This window comes from Bombina bombina, chromosome 1, assembly GCF_027579735.1.
Source record: "Bombina bombina isolate aBomBom1 chromosome 1, aBomBom1.pri, whole genome shotgun sequence".
In the NCBI taxonomy this organism is placed as follows: domain Eukaryota; kingdom Metazoa; phylum Chordata; class Amphibia; order Anura; family Bombinatoridae; genus Bombina; species Bombina bombina.
Window position 1 is genome coordinate 1594177016 of NC_069499.1, and position 10553 is coordinate 1594187568.

Genomic DNA, 10553 nt, shown 5'->3' on the forward strand with positions numbered 1-10553 from the left:
CACTATATATAATAATAAAACTTATTAGATCTACCTGTGCTATATATCAGCAGTAAATATTAGTCCCTACACTAATAAAACTGATTAGATCTACCTATGCTATATATCGGCTATAAATATTAGTCCCTACACTACAGCTCTAATCCTCCTCACTATATATATAATAAAACTGATTAGATCTACCTGTGCTATATATCAAGCAGTAAATAATTAGTCCCTACACTACAGCTCTAATCCTCCTCACTATATATATAATAAAACTGATTAGATCTACTGTGCTATATATCAGCAGTAATATTAGTCCTACATACAGCTCTAATACTCACTATATATGAAATAATAAAACTTATTAGATCTACCTGTGCTATATATCAGCAGTAATATTAGTCCTACACTACAGCTTTAATCTCACTATATATATAATAAAACTTATTAGATCTACCTGTGCTATATATCAGCAGTAAATATTAGTCCTACACTACAGATCTAACCTCACTATATATATATATATATATATATATATATATATATAAAATAAAACTAATTACATCTACCTGTGCTATATATCAGCAGTAAATATTAGTCCCTACACTACAGATTTAATCCTCACTAATATATATATATATATATATTATATATATTATATATTATAAATAAAACTAATTACATCTACCTGTGCTATATATCAGCAGTAAATATTAGTCCCTACACTACAGCTCTAATCCTCACTAAATATATATAAAATGATTAGATCTACCTGTGCTATATATCAGCAGTAAATATTAGTCTCTACACTACAGCTCTAATCCTCACTATATATATATAAAACTCTTAGATCTACCTGTGCTATATATCAGCAGTAAATATTAGTCTCTACACTACAGCTCTAATCCTCACTATATATATAATAAAACTGATTAGATCTACCTGTGCTATATATCAGCATTAAATATTAGTCCCTACTCTACAGCTCTAATCCTCACTATATATATAATAAAACTGATTAGATCTACCTGTGCTATATATGCAGTAAATATTAGTCCCTACACTACAGCTCTAATCCTCACTATATATAATAAACCTAATTAGATATAACTGTGCTATATATCATCAGTAAATATTAGTCTCTACACTACAGCTCTAATCCTCACTATATATATATATATAATAAAACTGATTAGATCTACTGTGCTATCTATCAGCAGTAATATTAGTCCCTACACTACAGCTCTAATCCTCACTATATATAATAAAACTGATTAGATCTACCTGTGCTATATATCAGTAGTAAATATTAGTCTCTACACTACAGCTCTAATCCTCACTATATATATAATAAAACTGATTAGATCTACCTGTGCTATATATCAGCAGTAAATATTAGACCCTACACTACAGCGCTAATCCTCACTATATATATAATAAAACTGATTAGATCTACTTGTGCTATATATCAGCAGTATATATTAGTCCCTACACTACAGCTCTAATCCTCACTATATATATAATAAAACTGATTAGATCTACCTGTGCTATATATCAGCAGTAATATTAGTCTCTACACTACAGCTCTAATCCTCACTATATATATAATTAAACTGATTAGATCTACTTGTGCTATTTATCAGCAGTAATATTAGTCCCTACACTACAGCTCTATTCCTCACTATATATATATATATATATATATATATATATATATATATATATATATATATATATATATAATAAAACTGATTAGATCTACCTGTGCTATATATCGGCAGTAAATATTAGTCCCTACACTACAGCTCTAATCCTCACTATATATATAATAAAACTTATTAGATCTACCTGTGCTATATATCAGCAGTAAATATTAGTCCCTACACTAATAAAACTGATTAGATCTACCTATGCTATATATCGGCTATAAATATTAGTCCCTACACTACAGCTCTAATCCTCCTCACTATATATATAATAAAACTGATTAGATCTACCTGTGCTATATATCAGCAGTAAATATTAGTCCCTACACTACAGCTCTAATCCTCCTCACTATATATATAATAAAACTGATTAGATCTACCTGTGCTATATATCAGCAGTAATATTAGTCCCTACACTACAGCTCTAATACTCACTATATATGAAATAATAAAACTTATTAGATCTACCTGTGCTATATATCAGCAGTAATATTAGTCCCTACACTACAGCTTTAATCCTCACTATATATATAATAAAACTTATTAGATCTACCTGTGCTATATATCAGCAGTAAATATTAGTCCCTACACTACAGATCTAATCCTCACTATATATATATATATATATATATATATATATATATATATATATAAAATAAAACTAATTACATCTACCTGTGCTATATATCAGCAGTAAATATTAGTCCCTACACTACAGATTTAATCCTCACTATATATATATATATATATATATATATATATATATATATATATAATAAAACTAATTACATCTACCTGTGCTATATATCAGCAGTAAATATTAGTCCCTACACTACAGCTCTAATCCTCACTAAATATATAATAAAACTGATTAGATCTACCTGTGCTATATATCAGCAGTAAATATTAGTCTCTACACTACAGCTCTAATCCTCACTATATATATAATAAAACTCATTAGATCTACCTGTGCTATATATCAGCAGTAAATATTAGTCTCTACACTACAGCTCTAATCCTCACTATATATATAATAAAACTGATTAGATCTACCTGTGCTATATATCAGCATTAAATATTAGTCCCTACTCTACAGCTCTAATCCTCACTATATATATAATAAAACTGATTAGATCTACCTGTGCTATATATCAGCAGTAAATATTAGTCCCTACACTACAGCTCTAATCCTCACTATATATAATAAACCTAATTAGATATAACTGTGCTATATATCAGCAGTAAATATTAGTCCCTACACTACAGCTCTAATCCTCACTATATATATATATATATAATAAAACTGATTAGATCTACCTGTGCTATCTATCAGTAGTAAATACACTGTGAGAAAAAAGGGTACGGTTGGGGTCCGTTTGTGAACACTTAGGGTACAACTTCTGTGGTTGTACCCTCAATGGATCATAATTACACCTTAAGGAACTAATATGTACCATTTAGCGGTAAATAAGGTACAAATATGTTTCCAACTGTCAAAGGGTCCATGTCTGTACCATTTAATCCCCCCAAAAAGGTACAATCACTTGTGTGACTAAAAGGTTGAGGGGGGTGGGTGGTTCAAGGCTACCAAACCCTGCAAGTCCATATCATTTGTAAACCTCAATTATTCAAATTCACATAACTGTCAGTCACCCAAAATGAATGCAACATACATGTTGTACAGCAAAATAATTATGTTCAATTGTTGTTGGTAATATGCAAGAAGTGGGCAAAGCAAAAAAAAAAAATACTTAAAGGGACAGTCTAGACCAAAATTTTTATTGTTTAAAAAGATGGATAATCCCTTTATTACCTAATCCCCAGTTTTGCATAACCAACACAGTCAACCAATCAGTGCAGACTCCTAAATAACTACATGGGAGTGAGCATATTTTTTATCTATATGACACACATGAACTAGTACTGTCTAACTGTGAAAAACTTTCAAAATGCTCTGAGCTAAGAGGCGGTTTTCAAAGGTTTAGAAATCAGTTTGAGCCTACCTAGGTTTAGCTTTTCAAAAATACCACCAAGGGAACAAAGCAAATTTAGTGATACAATTCAATTGGAAAGTTGTTTAAATTTTCATGCCCTATCTGAGTCATGAAAGTTTAATTTTGACTAGACTGTCCCTTTAATAACCCATATATTCAATGATACAGTGTTGCTGGTTCTAAATGGCAAACAAGCACTTAACATTTTAATGTTTATATTTAGAGCATCAAGATGTTAACTCTTAAACATAAAGCAAATGTATTAATTAAAATGACAAAGAAAAAAACTGTTTTAAACTCTATAAAATAAACAAGAGCTGTTTAATAACCAGTTTTTTACATGGACATTGTGTAACACGCCATAGCGCCATCTGTTGGTTGAAAGTTCCTTGACATGTGTAACACAGCTCCATCTATTGGTAGCAGGTTCATCACCAAAATGTGTACTAGGAAAATAGACTCATTTGCATATATTTTGCATAGAGTGACAATTCAATGTATGGTTGTGAATTTTATCGTTTATCCCTCCCCTGAATCCCGCTTCTTTTCGTTAGAGTTAGATTTTATTATTATGTTGTTTTCTATATATTTATGTTTTATGTGGCAAGTCACCCTAAATTAAATGGGGTGTTTTTAGAGTCTAGTACAGAGTGATTTAAAACTCATTGAGTAGATCAATTTACAACTGGTTGTTTAACCTTGCTTTTTTAGGTAGTTCTGTAGCAGTCTTTGAAATTGCTACAGTTAAGTATACAAACTTTTTTTTAAAGCTGCAGTGTGGCTATTGTAATACTGCCTATAAAAGTACACATTTAATGCATATATGAATGTTATATGATAAATTTAATGGATCAGCATTTGTAATATGCTGTGTTGAGTACAAATTTGCCATCATGAGGTACAAAGGGCTTGTCACTGGGGCAGTACCCTTAAAAGGCCAGATTTGCACAATTTTTTAAGGGTACATTAAGGTACCATAGGACTGAGGTCCAATCTAGTCACCAAAGGTACATATTTGCCTTTGAAAGATACAATCTGCAAGAGTACCAATTTGTACACATTTTAAAGGGTACAGCAGGTGCACCTTTCAGGGTACTGCCCCAGTGACAAGCTGTTGTACCCATAAAGGTACAATTTTTGCAAATTTTTTCTGACAGTGTATTAGTCCCTACACTACAGCTTTAATCATCACTATATATAATAAAACTGATTAGATCTTCCTGTGCTATATATCAGCAGTAAATATTAGTCCCTACACTACAGATCTAATCCTCACTATATATATATAATAAAACAGATTAGATATAACTGTGCTATATAGCAGCAGTAAATATTAGTCCCTACACTACAGATCTAATCCTCACTATATATATGTAATAAAACTGATTAGATCTTCCTGTGCTATATATCAGCAGTAAATATTAGTCTGTACACTACAGATCTAATCCTCACTATATATATAATAAAACTGATTAGATCTACCTGTGCTATATATCAGCAGTAAATATTAGTCCCTACACTACAGCTCTAATCCTCACTATATATATAATAAAACTGATTAGATCTACCTGTGCTATATATCTGCAGTAAATATTAGTCCCTACACTACAGCTCTAATCCTCACTATATATATAATAAAACTGATTAAATCTACCTGTGCTATATATCAGCAGTAATATTAGTCTGTACACTACAGCTCTAATCCTCACTATATATATATATATATATATATATATATATATATATATATATATAATAAAACTGATTAGATCTACCTGTGCTATATATCTGCAGTAAATATTAGTCTCTACACTACAGCTCTAATCCTCACTATATATATAATAAAACTGATTAGATCTACCTGTGCTATATATTAGCAGTAAATATTAGTCTCTACACTACAGCTCTAATCCTCAATATATATATATATATAATAAAACTAATTAGATATAACTGTGCTATATATCAGCAGTAAATATTAGTCCCTACACTACAGCTCTAATCCTCACTATATATATATAATAAAACTGATTAGATCTTCCTGTGCTATATATCAGCAGTAAATATTAGTCCCTACACTACAGCTTTAATCCTCACTATATATAATAAAACTGATTAGATCTTCCTGTGCTATATATCAGCAGTAAATATTAGTCCCTACACTACAGATCTAATCCTCACTATATATATAATAAAACTGATTAGATCTACCTGTGCTATATATCAGCAGTAAATATTAGTCCCTACACTACAGCTCTAATCCTCACTATATATATAATAAAACTAATTAGATATAACTGTGCTATATATCAGCAGTAAATATTAGTCCCTACACTACAGCTCTAATCCTCACTATATATATAATAAAACTGATTAGATCTACCTGTGCTATATATCAGCAGTAAATATTAGTCCCAACACTACAGCTCTAATCCTCACTATATATATAATAAAACTGATTAGATCTACCTGTGCTATATATCAGCAGTAAATATTAGTCCCTACACTACAGATCTAATCCTCACTATATATAATAAAAAAAATTAGATCTACCTGTGCTACATATCAGCAGTAAATATTAGTCCCTACACTACAGATCTAATCCTCACTATATATATAATAAAACTGATTAGATCTGCCTGTGCTATATATCAGCAGTAAATATTAGTCCCTACACTACAGCTCTAATCCTCACTATATATATATAATAAAACTGATTAGATCTAACTGTGCTATATATCGGCAGTAAATATTAGTCCCTACACTACAGCTCTAATCCTCACTATATATATAATAAAACTGATTAGATCTACCTGTGCTATTTATCAGCAGTAAATATTAGTCCCTACACTACAGCTCTAATCCTCACTATATATATAATAAAACTGATTAGATCTACTTGTGCTATATATCAGCAGTATATATTAGTCTCTACACTACAGCTCTAATCCTCACTATATATATAATAAAACTGATTAGATCTACCTGTGCTATATATCAGCAGTAAATATTAGTCCCTACACTACAGCTCTAATCCTCACTATATATATATATATATAATAAAACTAATTAGACCTACCTGTGCTATATATCAGCAGTAAATATTAGTCCCTACACTACAGCTCTAATCCTCACTATATATATAGTAAAACTGATTAGATCTACCTGTGCTATTTATCAGCAGTAAATATTAGTCCCTACACTACAGCTCTAATCCTCACTATATATATAATAAAACTGATTAGATCTACTTGTGCTATATATCGGCAGTAAATATTAGTCCCTACACTACAGCTCTAATCCTCACTATATATATAATAAAACTGATTAGATCTACCTGTGCTATTTATCAGCAGTAAATATTAGTCCCTACACTACAGCTCTAATCCTCACTATATATATAATAAAACTGATTAGATCTACTTGTGCTATATATCAGCAGTATATATTAGTCTCTACACTACAGCTCTAATCCTCACTATATATATAATAAAACTGATTAGATCTACCTGTGCTATATATCAGCAGTAAATATTAGTCCCTACACTACAGCTCTAATCCTCACTATATATATATATATATAATAAAACTAATTAGACCTACCTGTGCTATATATCAGCAGTAATATTAGTCCCTACACTACAGCTTTAATCCTCACTATATATATATATATATATATATATAATAAAACTGATTAGATCTACCTGTGCTATATATCAGCAGTGAATATTAGTCCCTACACTACAGCTCTAATCCTCACTATATATATAATAAAACTGATTAGATCTACCTGTGCTATATATCAGCAGTATATATTAGTCTCTACACTACAGCTCTAATCCTCACTTTATATATAATAAAACTGATTAGATCTGCCTGTGCTATATATCAGCAGTAAATATTAGTCCCTACACTACAGCTCTAATCCTCACTATATATATAATAAAACTGATTAGATCTACCTGTGCTATATATCAGCAGTAAATATTAGTCCCTACACTACAGCTCTAATCCTCACTATATGTATAGTAAAACTGATTAGATCTGTGTGTGCTATATATCAGCAGTAATATTAGTCCCTACACTACAGCTTTAATCCTCACTATATATATATATATATATATATATATATATATATATATATATATATATATAATAAAACTGATTAGATCTGTCTGTGCTATATATCAGCAGTGAATATTAGTCCCTACACTACAGCTCTAATCCTCACTATATATATAATAAAACTTATTAGATCTACCTGTGCTATATATCAGCAGTAAATATTAGTCCCTACATTAAAGCTCTAATCCTCACTATATATATAATAAAACTGATTAGATATAACTGTGCTATATATCAGCAGTAAGTATTAGTCTCTACACTACAGATCTAATCCTCACTATATATATAATAAAACTGATTAGATATAACTGTGCTATATATCAGCCGTAAATATTAGTCCCTACACTACAGCTTTAATCCTCACTATATATATAATAAAACTGATTAGATCTACCTGTGCTATATATCAGCAGTAAATATTAGTCCCTACACTACAGATCTAATCCTCGCTATATATAATAAAACTGATTAGATCTACCTGTGCTATATATCAGCAGTAATATTAGTCTCTACACTACAGCTTTAATCCTCACTATATATATATATATATATATATATATAATAAAACTGATTAGATCTACCTGTGCTATATATCAGCAGTAAATATTAGACTCTACACTACAGATCTATTTCTCACTATATATATAATAAAACTGATTAGATCTACCTGGGCTATATATCAACAGTAAATATTAGTCCCTACACTACAGATTTAATCCTCACTATATATATATATATATATATATATATATATATATATATATATATATATATATATAGATATATATATATATATATATATATACAGGGAGTGCAGAATTATTAGGCAAGTTGTATTTTTGAGGATTAATTTTATTATTGAACAACAACCATGTTCTCAATGAACCCAAAAAACTCATTAATATCAAAGCTGAATAGTTTTGGAAGTAGTTTTTAGTTTGTTTTTAGTTATAGCTATTTTAGGGGGATATCTGTGTGTGCAGGTGACTATTACTGTGCATAATTATTAGGCAACTTAACAAAAAACAAATATATACCCATTTCAATTATTTATTTTTACCAGTGAAACCAATATAACATCTCAACATTCACAAATATACATTTCTGACATTCAAAAACAAAACAAAAACAAATCAGTGACCAATATAGCCACCTTTCTTTGCAAGGACACTCAAAAGCCTGCCATCCATGGATTCTGTCAGTGTTTTGATCTGTTCACCATCAACATTGCGTGCAGCAGCAACCACAGCCTCCCAGACACTGTTCAGAGAGGTGTACTGTTTTCCCTCCTTGTAAATCTCACATTTGATGATGGACCACAGGTTCTCAATGGGGTTCAGATCAGGTGAACAAGGAGGCCATGTCATTAGATTTTCTTCTTTTATACCCTTTCTTGCCAGCCACGCTGTGGAGTACTTGGACGCGTGTGATGGAGCATTGTCCTGCATGAAAATCATGTTTTTCTTGAAGGATGCAGACTTCTTCCTGTACCACTGCTTGAAGAAGGTGTCTTCCAGAAACTGGCAGTAGGACTGGGAGTTGAGCTTGACTCCATCCTCAACCCGAAAAGGCCCCACAAGCCCATCTTTGATGATACCAGCCCAAACCAGTACTCCACCTCCACCTTGCTGGCGTCTGAGTCGGACTGGAGCCACGGGCCCATCCATCTGGCCCATCAAGACTCACTCTCATTTCATCAGTCCATAAAACCTTGAGATATTTCTTGGCCCAGTCTTGACGTTTCAGCTTGTGTGTCTTGTTCAGTGGTGGTCGTCTTTCAGCCTTTCTTACCTTGGCCATGTCTCTGAGTATTGCACACCTTGTGCTTTTGGGCACTCCAGTGATGTTGCAGCTCTGAAATATGGCCAAACTGGTGGCAAGTGGCATCTTGGCATCTGCTCGCTTGACTTTTCTCAGTTCATGGGCAGTTATTTTGCGCCTTGGTTTTTCCACATGCTTCTTGTGACCCTGTTGACTATTTTGAATGAAACGCTTGATTGTTCAATGATCACGCTTCAGAAGCTTTGCAATTTTAAGAGTGCTGCATCCCTCTGCAAGATATCTCACTATTTTTTACTTTTCTGAGCCTGTCAAGTCCTTCTTTTGACCCATTTTGCCAAAGGAAAGGAAGTTGCCTAATAATTATGCACACCTGATATAGGGTGTTGATGTCATTAGACCACACCCCTTCTCATTACAGAGATGCACATCACCTAATATGCTTAATTGGTAGTAGGCTTTCGAGCCTATACAGCTTGGAGTAAGACAACATGCATAAAGAGGATGATGTGGTCAAAATACTCATTTGCCTAATAATTCTGCACTCCCTGTATATATATATATATATATAATATAAAACTGGTTAGACACCTGTGCTATATATCAGCAGTAAATATTAGTCCCTACACTACAGCTCTAATCCTCACTATATATATATAATAAAACTGATTAGATCTGCCTGTGCTATATATCAGCAGTAATATTAGTCCCTATACTACAGCTTTAATCCTCACTATATATATATATATATATATATATATATATATATATAATAACACTGATTAGATCTGCCTGTGCTATATATCAGCAGTAAATATTAGTCCCTACACTACAGCTCTAATCCTCACTATATATATATATATATAATAACACTGATTAGATCTACTTGTGCTATATATCAGCAGTATATATTAGTCTCTACACTACAGCTCTAATCCTCACTATATATATAATAAAACTGATT